Genomic DNA, 12,909 nt, shown 5'->3' on the forward strand with positions numbered 1-12,909 from the left:
GTTTATGAGTCAGCTGGGGCTCTGCTCTTTATTGTCCTCAGCTAGTAGAACCTCTGTCATCTAGCATGTTGCCTGTTGCCATCCCAGCAGGAAGGGAACTAGGTGAATCACATACAGGTTCTTAAAGTAGAAGTGACACACTTCACTTCTGCTCACATTTCATTGGCCAAAACAAGTCATATGGCTACGCCTACATTTTTCCTTTACCCCCAAGAGGAAATATTGGTGAATGTTACAAATCATTTCCATGCAAGGTGTCTTAGCTGGTTGGGCTGCTGCAACAAAATATCACAGACTGCATATCTTATAAACAACAGAAAAAATTTTGTCTCACAGTTCTAGAGGTTGAGAGGTTCACGATTAAGGTGCCAGCAGATTAGGTGTTTGGTGAGGACCCACTTCAGAGATGGCTGTTTCTTTTTTTGCTGTAAATTCACATGGTGAAAGGGATAAGGGAGAACTCTGGGGTCTCTTTTATAAGGGCATTAATCTCTTTCATGACAGCTTCATCCACATGACCTAAGCACCTCCCAAAGACCCGACCTTCTAACACTATCACCTTGGCGGTTAGGATTTCAACACATGAATTTTGAGGGGACACAAACATTTACTCTACGGTGTTAGGCAAATGAGAAGATTAAAAATAGCATGGCCTAAAAGAACACTGAATAGGTCTCTAGGCCAGTAAACTGCTAATCCTGACCCAGCACCTAGGTCAAGGAGTAGCCTTTGGAAAGGCACTCACCTCTCCAAGCCTTTGTTTCTCCCTCTGTAAACTGAGGAGCTGTACTAAATGACTGTTTTCTTTCTTAGCTCTAAAGTTTACTGGTTCAGGTTCTACCTTGATGGACATTCTTCTTTAATAGGAATCGTGAACTTAACCCAAGCATCACACAAAAGTTGGAATGGAGTAAACATATCCTTGAGAATAATATTCCTCTAGAGGTAGACTTACTGGATAGTCAGGAAATGATTCTTAAATCAAATGAAATTTTGTCTCAAAGACAGAAAAATGATTGTCTAACTTGTGCTGGTTTCATCTACTATGGAGTTACACAGCTATCGTTGCAAGGGCCAAGAGCATTTGGGAGGAAAAGTGGCAGGCACAGGCTCTCATATTTGCATGAAAATATACTTACTAAGTAAAATAAGTCAGAGGAAAAATAGAGAGCTGAACTGTGTTCCATGAAGGAGACATGGGAATCCTGTGAGTCATTAATAGCAGCAGTAGGCAATTTGGAAGTGTTTATGATGAAAAAAAGGGAAGGGTTATATGATAAATTTTCGAAGCATTTGACAGTAATGTTTGCCAGATGGATAAGGAAGAGTGCTTTGAGGGAGCCTCAAATGCTTCATAAAATGAACACGGGAACCTTCACAATGCCCTCTGAGGAGTGTGGCTGGACAAATATTTTGTAGAGGAGAGAACTCATCACAGAGGGAGAGGCCCCCTACCTGATCAATGGATACTGATCTCTGGGCCCAGGACTTCAATGTCTTCTCTCTTCTTAAACTGATTCTACATCTTCTGTGCTGCTATCTCCTGCATCACTGTTGAGACCTTCACATCCTCGTGCCTCATCTCCTCCACCAGCATCTCCAATTCTGTTGCAACTGCCCAGGGAACTACTCTTTTTGTATTCAAAAGTTCTGCCATCTGCCTTTCTAGCAGGCTTTTTCTTGGTGACAGTTGTGAGCAGGAAAAAAAAAAAAAAACTGTAGTGAAAACAAAAACTTGGTCAGGGTGATGTCATGTGTCATATCACAAAACACAGTGATGTTTTGTGCCCCTGAAGTTGGCCTCAGCCCCCACGTAGAGCACTTTACAGATTCCCGAGAAACACCTAACACTGCGTCTCACATGGGTGACTAGTGTAGCAGGTATGAACTCAGGTGTGCAAAGAAAAGGTAACTATTTTTCTATTACTCAACCTCTTTGTTAAACCCCATTTCCCCCAAATGGCAGAAAACAGAATCTTAGTTATTTCTGAGAAAACTCCATCATTTTTAGGTTAAAAATGAAGCAGTTCATGATTCCTTCCACCTATTTAGGTCTCTCCAGAGTGTGCCTCATTTCTGAGGTCCTAGGATGCAACCTGGCATCAGGAGTGGCTCCTGGTCCATGGTCATGGGCATCTCTCCCAGCTGAAGTGTGCTGAGATGTCTGTGTCCTGGTCATCAGGCTGCATAGATTACATCTTTGTCTTACTGTAGGCTTTGGGTCTTCTGGCCCTTTTTCATCCCCTGACGAAGCTCCTAATGCAGAAGGAGAGAGAGAGAGACACACACACGTGAGATTTGTCTCAGGCCCTCTCCTCTTGGACCTGCTCTACCATCATTGTACCTACCATCATTTCCACCATTCTCTAGAAAGGTGTTGAGAGGAAGGGGATAGGATCTTAAGATTCTGTTTACTTCTCTGTCCTCCATTCCTGGTATTTGTCAAAAGGCCTTTCTGCCCCTGGATTGCTAAACCTACCTGGGGTCCTATTGTTTTCCCCATTTGTGCCCATTTCATTGATTTCATCAGGGTCAAATTCTCTTATTTATGTTCAAATTCTCTTCTTCCTCTTTTTTTTCCTTTCTTTCTTTTATTTTTGGCTGTGTTGGGTCTTCGTTGCTGCACGTGGGCTTTCTCTAGTTGCGGCGAGTGGGGGCTACTCTTTTTTTTTTTTTTTTTTTTTTTGCGGTATGCGGGCCTCTCACTGTTGTGGCCTCTCCCGTTGCAGCGCACAGGCTCCGGACGCGCAGGCTCAGCGGCCACGGCTCAGGGGCCCAGCCGCTCCGCGGCATGTGGGATCTTCCCGGACCGGGGCACGAACCCGTGTCCCTTAGCATCGGCAGGCAGACTCTCAACCACTGCACCACCAGGGAAGCCCTGGGGGCTACTCTTTGTTGTGGTGCAGGCTTCTCACTGTGGTGGCTTCTCTTGCTGCGGAGCATGGGCTCTAGGCGTGCGGGCTTCAGTAGCTGTGGCACGCAGGCTCAGGAATTGTGGTTCGCGGGCTGTAGAGCGCAGGCTCAGTAGTTGTGGAGCACGGGCTTAGTTGCTCTGTGGCATGTGAGACCTTCCCCGACCAGGGATTGAACCCATGCCCCCCGTATTGGCAGGCGGATTCTTAACCACCGTGCCACCAGGGAAGTCCCTCCCTCCCCTTTCTTAACTCAGAGAGACTTTGTTTATTTGTGGGGGAAGAAGGAAAAAAGTACAAGTGAACAGTTCAGTGAAACACAGGTTGAACAGGGGCAGGATGGGAAACACATGTTAGTACTTCATACCCCATCTACCTTCATTAGGTTACACAAACGCCATCATCACAGATTACTGATGCTAGCTCTCTCCCCAAGGAACTGGTAACTGCTTGGGTATATGGAGGGACTACTGGCCTTAAAGCCACACCATCTGTTCCTTTTCCTTCATGACCTAGACGGAAGAATATCAAGGACCTATTTTTCTCATCTAAAACATGTTTCTATGTTTTCACAGAAAGAGATGCTATTTAGTTTAAAGTTAAAGCTATCCTTGGGGATTTATCAAAATAACAGGTTTACTTACACGTAGCCATGAGTCTTTCTTTACTTTTGCTAGGTTTTAAATTTTTCTCCAATGTTCCATCTCCTACCAATGAGAAAAGGGTGATGAGTCCTAGGGGTCTTAATTATTGAAATGATGAAAGGATGTTCAATGTTTCTTCCATTTAAAAATATGTGAACACCATGAATTGACAGGGTGCTCCTTGTACAATAAATTACTTCTGCCAAGAATGCATGGACAGAGCCATACTGTGTGAAGGCCTGGCATGAACAGTCTACTTCTTTGGACCCAAATCCAGTTCAAAAAGAAAGAAGTCCCTGGTCATGTAGCGCATATCTGATGGGGGAGGTGGTAGAAGGGGATGGTTTTGCCAGGGTTACTAACTGGGTCATAGTTCAACCCCAGGACTGAGGCTTTTCTGGAGAGGAAGCAGGGCCCGTTGGGTCTTCCTAAAGGAGACTTTGGAATGGCAGAAGAAATAAGTGTCTAGAAGGAACACGAGAAGGGGTCCCAGGATTTATCAGACTCACTGCTGCAGGTGAAAATCTCTCCCCATGGCTATCTCTTTTGGTACTTTTCACAGAGGCTGCCAGTTGCGTGTTCCAATATCCATACTTTTAATCGTTCATGTAACAGAACCATAATTTTATTGGGGTGTCTATGTACTTATCCAAAAGACTACCTATCCCAGCCTCTCTGGTAGCCAGGTATGGCTATATGTCTAAGTTTTGGCCAGTAAGATGTAAGAGGAAATATTGTGGGAACTTCCTGGAAATGCTAAAGAGTAATGTGCCGTTCTTTGTTCTTTCCTCCTTCCCGATTGTTTGGAATGCTGATTTAGTGGCTGGTGCTCCAGCAACCATTTGGAACATGATGTAGTGCTCATAGAGGTAGAACCTAGGTCTCTGATGGTATGGAATCACCATGCCAGCCCTGGAGAGAGAGAGCAATTTCTTACATATTTGTTTGTTTGTTTTTTTACTTACTTCCACACCACGTGGCATGAGGGATTCCCCCACCAGGGATCGAACCTGTGCCCCCTGCAGTGGAATTGTGGAGTTCTAACCACTGGATGGCCAGGGAATTCCCCAGAGAGAGCAATTTCTATCATAAGTGACTTCTATCTTAAGTCACTGTTTTGGATTTTCTCTGTTTTATGCAGCTAGATCTAATGCAAAGGGATAAAGTACCCTTAATTATAGTCCTCTCCAAGAGACCTCTTTACAATTCACTCTTCATTTCTAGGACCTCCACTAGCTGCTTCTACTATAGGTTCTGGAACCCCTGTTTCATTGTGGACCAACTCTTTGATCCTACAAACATTTTTCTCAAATGTTCCTTTCTCTGCCTCGATTTGACTTCGTTTTCTCTTGATACATCAGCTCATTGCATTCACTCCTTCTCTTTCTCCACTTGAGGTATGGAGTAGCGAGATTCAGCGTAGGGAAGGGAGCAACATACTTAGCCCTCCTACTGCCACCATCATTATTCCCATGCCATTTAGTAAAATTTCCTCTTCTGAAGTACACACTCCATTTCATCTTGGTTGCCATTAGGATCAACCGACATACTGAGAACTCTCCCACCTGATTTCTCAGTATCTTTCTTTTTTTAAAAATGAGGTATCTGTCTCTCTGTCCAAAAAGCATACACTTTCAAGACCCAACTCAATAGCCATTTCTGTCATCTTCCTTCCAACCACATGTGCTAATTAACACTTGTGTGGCAGCTACTATATGTAAGGTACTGTTCTAAACATAAAAGAACAATAATCCTCACAGCAGCCTCGCCAGGTAGGTAACCCCTCAGACTCCTATGGCACTTTATCTATTCACCTTTTAAAACAACACAATCTGCCTTTATTATGGTTTTTTGTGATTTGCTTTGTCTCTACAAAGGTAGCAATGGTTGACTCCGGTGAAAAAACAGGAATATACAGACCTTTCTGAAATAATACTAGATTTCCAGAGAAGTTGCAAACATAGTACAGAGAGCTCCTATATACCCTTTCCTCAACTTCCCCAGTGTTAGCATCTTACACCCTATCAGTATGTCTTATTACCAATGATATTGACCTTGGTCACTTGGTCATGCTGGTGTCTACTATTTTCCCCGTTATAATTAATAAAAAATTTCATAGAATCTGCTTCTTGAGTTACCCTCTGCTGCCTTCTTCCTGATACTATGCAATAAGACTGTTATCCTGAGAAAGGATTTTCCAAATTCCTTTACCTTCTCTCCCCATGTTAGCCCCCTCCACCTCCTTGCAGTTTTCAAAGGGTTCAGTGGAAAAGCAAAGGCTTTTTGGAGATGCTACGATCAATAGGCATTTGCCTGGGTGCCTGCTCTCCAGCAGGAGAGGGGTTAAATTCTTTGGGATAACTTCAGCACTGAACTGCCAAGTCTCTTAGGTTCAGCTCAGCAATCAAACTGCATAACCTAATAGAGCCCCTGGTGCTTCGGGAAACACAAGACACTGATTTATATTTTAATATCAGTAATTTCCACAAGAGCAACATTTCTGAGTGTCATTTTACAATTTCTGTCAAATGCCAGTTCAGTTTTTCTTAATTCTGTTTATTGCGTCTGAATTTGCAACCTCATCGGCAATGCAGATTCTTGGCTCCCAGGAGAGAAAATTTCCATCTTTTTCTGGAATGGGAGGGATGGGGATAGGGGCAGAAATAGGCCTGTAAAATAATTGGAAATGTAAATAAAGTACTGTTTATTAAGAATGGTGATGAAGTACTTTTAGTTAAAAAAAGGGAGGACAAACTTTGCAAAAAACGTGACAAAAGAAGTGTTTGGGATCCAAACTGGACTCTTCCCTCCCAGAGTGGAGAACTGTTCTATACACTGAAAAACTGAGAAAAGGGAGCCAGTGTGGGGAATACTTGGCACGTTTACTGTGAGATCGTTGCTCTGGCCATTAGCACTACAGCAGATTGTAAAGGGCTTTGGGATCCTTAAGGATCAAAGGTGCATGGCTGCATAAAAGCCAGATGTTGCCATTAGGAAGAAGGTGCCTGGTTCTCTCCTGTATTCTTTGAGCATCTAATAAAAGTAAGAACAAAGCTGGTGTTGTTGGCACCAAACCACACCTAGTCAGTGTGCTCCAGGCTAGGCGGGCTTCCTGAGGCCGCTGGCTGCAGATGTGTGCCCTTGCAGACCCAGTATCATCCCCTAGTTCCTTGCGGGCCTGCAGCTCCAGTTTCTGCGTTGGTCCTTTTCCTGGACAGGTCGTGGGCAACCTCCTGGAATAGCTCAACCTAACGCTCTTCTTTGAAGTCTGAAATTTAGCTTCAGCTAGAGAGTACCTCTCCTTTGGTTATAACATACAGCCATCCACGAGTCAGAAGTGAGGACCCTGTAATCGGTGAAGCTTCTCGTGTGACTACTCAGGGCCTTTCCCAAACGGGGGTGTCATTAGTCTCTGTAAGCCTTCTTTTCTTCAAAGTCACAAGCCCCTGGGTCTCAGCGAGCCCAAAGCCAGTTGCTCTGCCTCTGGTTGCCTTTAAGACCTCGTGATTTTCACCAGCATCCTTCAGCTTCACACACTCTAAATCCAACATCATGTCTCATTGCCAAACCTCTGGCAGAAGCCGTGTTGAGTTTCTCAGTGGAGCTATCGACCACATTGACTGAAGCCGCAGCAACTTGTTTCTCCCCGTCCAAAAGGGTAAAAATAACAGGAACAAGTTGTCGGAAATGAAATTTCAATTCATCCACGCCCTTTCTACACTTCTGCTGCGACTCCCAAGCAGGGATCAATAGTGTTTAGACAGCCAAGGAGATTTTTTCCCCTCTTAAAGCACCAGATCAATAGTAAAAAAAAAAAAAAAAAAAAAAAAAATCCTCCAGCCCTCTGTATGGGTTGTAGTAAATGTGAACAAATCAGAGGCCTTCGGCTAAACGGATTGACTGAAAGCAGCAGCAGTCCAAGGCTTTGTAACTAAGGGTGCATCAACTGCACAGGTGGCAGAGAGGGAGGAGAGCCGCCAGGCCCCGTGAACCCCGGTGCTCCCTCAGTTCTGATCACAAAGAGGCTTCAAAGGGAATTTCTGTCCCCCAGATGAAGGGAAAAATAAAAAGATTACTGTGCATTGCAGCATGTAGGCGTGACTTTAAAAAAAATTAGGAATTGTCAGGACCATTCATGGAAGTGCATTTTATTTGAAGATAGCTTGGGCTGTGGGGTACTCCACACTTCCTCTCCATTTTGTCTTTGCTTTTTTAATTTTAATTTTTTTAAAAATTAAAGTTTTTGGCTATCTATGGCTTTTCCTCATTGCTTCACAAGTTTCCTTCCCACAGTGCTGTCCAGCTCTCAAACATCTTTTCCCCAGGAAGATTCTGAATACTGCTTTTCTGGGTTGCCTTCATGTTCATTTCTCTGACTCACCTGGGTTCCTCATTGCCATCACTGATGTTCTCTGTGGTCCGCTCTCTCTCCTCCCCTTAATCCCACTATTCATATGAGGGAGAAATTGTGTCAAAGCTCAATTCTGATTTTCCTCAAATGATTTACCCAGGAGCAACCTTCTACCCCCATTATAAAAATTTCTGTATTTTATTACATCCCTTTTTTTTCTGCCATAGATAAATAATACAGTGTGCAGATATTTACGTGGATAGTCTAGGCATTAGACTGACTTCCATATTTGGTCTTTCTGTTTCAAGAAGGAGGGAACTGATGGACTGTAGTCCTAATTATGGTGTGAGAAGCTGAAGACTTCTGAGATGGACTGTCACAACTCAGTTCCTTAATTTCACTTGGAAAAGCCAACCCAAGGGCTCAAAAGACTATCACATAGCTGGTGCTACTTTGTGGGATTAAAAAATTATTCAGGGGCTTCCCTGGTGGCGCAGTGGTTGAGGGTCTGCCTGCCGATGCAGGGGACACAGGTTCGTGCCCCGGTCCAGGAAGATCCCACATGCCGTGGAGCGGCTGGGCCCGTGAGCCATGGCCGCTGAGCCTGCACGTCTGGAGCCTGTGCTCCGCAACGGGAGAGGCCACAGAAGTGAGAGGCCCGCGTACAGCAAAAAAAAAAAAAAAAATTATTCAGGTTGCAAAACCCGAAGATGAACTGCTATGAACATGTGAATGTCGGCCTTTATTATAAAAGACTTGTTATTCTTATCAATGATTATCATGCTAACTTCTGTAATGAATTAAGATTCTATTTGAAACAAAGCACTGGCTAAATCTAATATAGAAACATATAAAAATGATAGCATGTCAACATATACTAGCTTAGATAATATAATTTTTGTGGTAAGTTTAGTTAAATAAATGTTTGTAGTCAGAGATAAAAGAAATGATTCTTACCGATTATGCTATAAACAGAAGCTTTTCTTGGAGTCACTTCCTGCCTCTTATGTGCCCATACTGTAAACCAGACCTGTTCTCCTTAACAGTCACTGGCATATCTGAAAGGTATTTTAGGAGAAGAGAGATACACCTCAGTCACTTTAAATAATCAAGAGGTTAGGTGATAGCAGAAAAAGTCCCTCTCAATGGATATTTCCAAAGATGAAACAAGAGAAATAGAAAATATAAAAATTTATTCAGCAATTAAAAAGTGCCAAGAACCCAGTATGCATCTGGTGAAGCAGAAATGAACAATGACAACTATAACTATGAGGATACTGGTGCCACAAAATAGTCCACTTCCCTCCTGTAAGGGGCCTCACACAGTGTGCAGCCTTGTTCTATAGCTTCTCCCTCTCTATGATTCTTTTTATTAGCAAGTTAAAAGTTTAAACACTTGAATATGTAATGTAGTCAAGTGGCTCCAAAATGGGAAAAGGCATTGGGCCAGGTTTCTGTTTGTCCCTTACGTTCTACTCCTCTCTCCTCTGCTCTGTGCCCCATGAGGTGGACCTGTGGGCGCTGCATCAACCAGCTCCCTGACCCTCAGGCCTCTGGATGGCTTGGCTGATACAGAGCATCTGCAGGAGATCATAGGGAGGCAGGACTGTGCCATATTTGAACGTGTGTCCTTAGATCCAGCCCTGGCAGGTCCCCGGCAGTGACTGAGGCTCCAGTCACACTTCTGTCACAGGCCCTTCCACCCAGTTGCTCTGTTACCCCTTTCACGTAGGTCTGCTCCCTCCCATGGCCCTTGAGTTCTGGGGATGGTCAAGGCCCATTCTTACTCTACCTGGGCACTGCACGTACCTTATAGCTTCCTTACATCCTGCCCACACCTTTATGCCTAGTCCCTTTATGAACCATTCCATGACTTACTCAGCTGGAGCATGCCATCTACTTCCTGATTAATATGATAAATGGTGGAAAGTCCCATTAGCGATCATATTGGTTTGCTAGGGCTGGCATAACATAGTACCACAAACTGGGTGGCTTAAACAACAGAAATTTATTGTCTCACAGTTCTGGAGGCTAGAAGTTTGAGATCAAGGTGTGGGCAGGGTTGGTTCCTTCTGAGGGCTGTGAGGGAGGATCTGTTCCATGCTCTCACCTAGCTTCCGGTAGTTTGCCCCCATCCCTCCCACCTCTGCCTTTGTACTCACATGGCCTTCTCTTCGTGTGCCTATTTGTCTCCAAATTTCCCTTTTATAAGGACACCAGTCATGCTGGATTAGGGGCTTGTCCTTCTCCAGTATGACCGTATCTTAACTAATCACATCTGCAATGACCCTATATCCAAATAGGTCACATTCTCAGGTACTGGGGGTTAGGCCTTCAGTGTATGAATTTCTGGGGGGCACAATTCAACCCATATCAACGTCAGTTAAAAACACTCAAGTATCTTCTATTATACCAAAAAAAGCCTCTCCTGACCGCCATCTACTGTCTGCTCTCCCTCCTCCCTGCTACTCACGCATCTTCATGAACGAATTGTTTGCATTTGCTGTCTCCTTATATTTCCTCTGCCACCTTCCTCTCACCCCCACCCTGACAGCAGCAACTCTGATTGGCAGCAGTCAAACTTTTGTTGTCAGATCCAGTGGGCTCTCTTTGGTCCTTATTGTATTCGACGAACTTGACACCAGTGGCTACTTCCTCCTTCTAGAAACACTTTCTGGTCTTGGTTTTCCTTTTGCTTTTTGACTGCTCCTCAATTTCCTTGGCAAGTACTTCTCCTTCTGCCCATTCCCGAAATGGTCTCAAAGGTTCTCTCTTGTCTTGTCCTCCCCTTTCTCATCCTACATCCTCTGTGGTCTGTTGCATCTATTCTGTCGCCCAAAAACCTCTTTGGTTTCTCATGTGGGTCTTCCTATGCTGGTCATATGGACTGAGAGTATTCCAGCTCCCGTGACAGTGATTTCTCACTGTGTATTAGTTGGCTATTCATTCTTTCAGTATATATTACTGATCATCTACTATGTGTCAGGGACTTGTCTACTCACTTGAGATAAGATGGTGAACCGTCTGGAAGGACATATAGACAAGTATGCCCGCAATTCTAATACAGTGTGATGACTGCCTTGTAAGGAATGTTCAGGGGATCAGGATGGCGGTTCATGCTTGGAGGAAGAGCCCAGGCTTGAAGGTAACTGATTTCAGTTCCTACTCATATGAGGATTGTTCCCAGAACAAAATCCCCAGCACAGATCTCCATTTGGAGCTCCAGGTCTATGTATGCAACTGCCATCTAGAGAGCTAGTCCCGACTGCTCCACAGATTTCTGCGATTCAGTATCTCCAGAGCAAAACTCATAATCCTCTACTCCAAACCTGCTACTCCTCCTTTGTCATCTATTTTGTTTATTTAACAAACACATATAACATGTGTTATATGCCAGGCATTGTTCTGAGCATGCCGCTATTAACCCACATAATCTACATAACAACTCTGATATAGGGACTCTGGTTGTCTTCATTACAGATGAGAAAACGAGGCACAGAGAGGTTAAGTAACTTGCTCAAAACTACACAGTAGTCAGTGGTAAAGCAGGGATTCAAACCCAGGTAGCCCAGCTCTGGAGCTTGTGCTCTTAACCACTATTACACACTGCCTCAGTGAAAGGCACTACCACCCACCCCATTTATTCAAGCCCAGAAATTCGAGCACCATCTTGATTCTTCTCTCTTTCTCTCTCTCTTGCTTACTTCCACTCCCAGTCCCTTTATCCCATTACTCACCAAGTCCTGCCCATTGTATCTTCTAAATAAATCTTCTATTGGCCCTCTTCTCTTCATCTCTAATGATACTGCCCGTTCCTCCAGCAACCAGAGATATGAGCATGTCATTCACTTACTTAAAACCTTTCAATAATTCTGCACTGCTCTCATGATAGCGTACAGACTCTTAAAATGGTATATGGCCCTCCCTGATCTGCGTGCAGCTCTCCTGACCCTCCTGCCTGCCCTTACTCACATTCCCCACTATAGTACCATTGAACTATGTTCAGTTTCTGACATACCCTGAATCTTTTTTATGCTGCCTGTGCTATGTGCATCATTCTATTTCCCTCCTCCTGTCATCTTCAGGCTAACTCCAGCTGATGCCTCAGGATTCAGGTAAATATTATTTCCTCTACAGAGCCTTATCTGGCTCTTCGAGCCTGGGTTCTTTCTCAAGAACGTGCTCCCACCCTAATCCCGTGAACTCCCCTAACAAGGCAGTCATCACACTCTATTAGAATTGTGGGCATACTTGTCTATATCTCCCTCTAGACTGTAAACTCAGTAGAATGAAGGACTCTCTTGTTCACCATCTTATCTCAAATGAGTAGATAAGTGCCTGACACATAGTAGATGCTCAGTAATATTTACTGAAGGAATGAATAGCCAACTAACTAATATACAGTGAGAAATCACTGTCACAGGAGCTGGAATACTCTCAGTCCATGTGACCAGCACACTCTCTTTCTATATAGGCAGACCAACATGAGAAACCAAAAAGGGTTTTGGGTGACAGAATTAGGACTAAGGGATATCTAAAGAGTCCAATATTGAATGGCAACTGGCTAGGATAGCATCACATAACCATCTCAGATTGCAAAGGTCTCACCAATGGAGCTTGTACTATCATCTGTTGGCCAAGGCTTTCTGTCTCCTGGACATCACTAGGAGGGGTCCAGACATCATCTCCTCTGTGACTATGTTCCCCCCACCATTTATGCATCTCAAGATTGATAATCTCTTTCCTTAAGTAGGCTATTCTGGTACAGTCTGATTTTGAAGATATGAAAGCTATTCTGTCTCTCTAAGGTGACTCTAGATATGGTTCAGCTCTCCCAGAAAAATCTTTGTCTCATTTTCAAGTTCTGGGGTAAGTCCCCCTGTAATTCACTATGAAGTGGCAAAGTATCCTAAAAGATTACTGCAGTTCAGAGGTGCAGTGGTTCACTTTCCACTGGAACAATCATGAAAGACTATGGAGGTGGTTGCATTTGATCTTGCGT

At 44.0% G+C, this 12,909-nt stretch overlaps 1 protein-coding gene across 1 annotated transcript in view; it reads right to left on the bottom strand.

Moving 5' to 3' along the window:
* The window catches only part of PMFBP1 (polyamine modulated factor 1 binding protein 1), a 52,279-nt gene extending 43,311 nt beyond the window's left edge, over positions 1–8,968 (bottom strand). Inside the window, exons 1-2 of the mRNA XM_073796850.1 lie at positions 8,865–8,968; positions 1,456–2,256 (exon numbers count right to left, since the gene is read on the bottom strand). The gene's annotated coding sequence lies outside the window, so the exon portion shown is untranslated. The remainder of the gene's footprint in view (positions 1–1,455; positions 2,257–8,864) is intronic.
* Between the last annotated feature and the right edge of the window lie 3,941 nt (positions 8,969–12,909).

This window comes from Tursiops truncatus, chromosome 19 (assembly GCF_011762595.2).
Source record: "Tursiops truncatus isolate mTurTru1 chromosome 19, mTurTru1.mat.Y, whole genome shotgun sequence".
Taxonomy (NCBI): Eukaryota; Metazoa; Chordata; class Mammalia; order Artiodactyla; family Delphinidae; genus Tursiops; species Tursiops truncatus.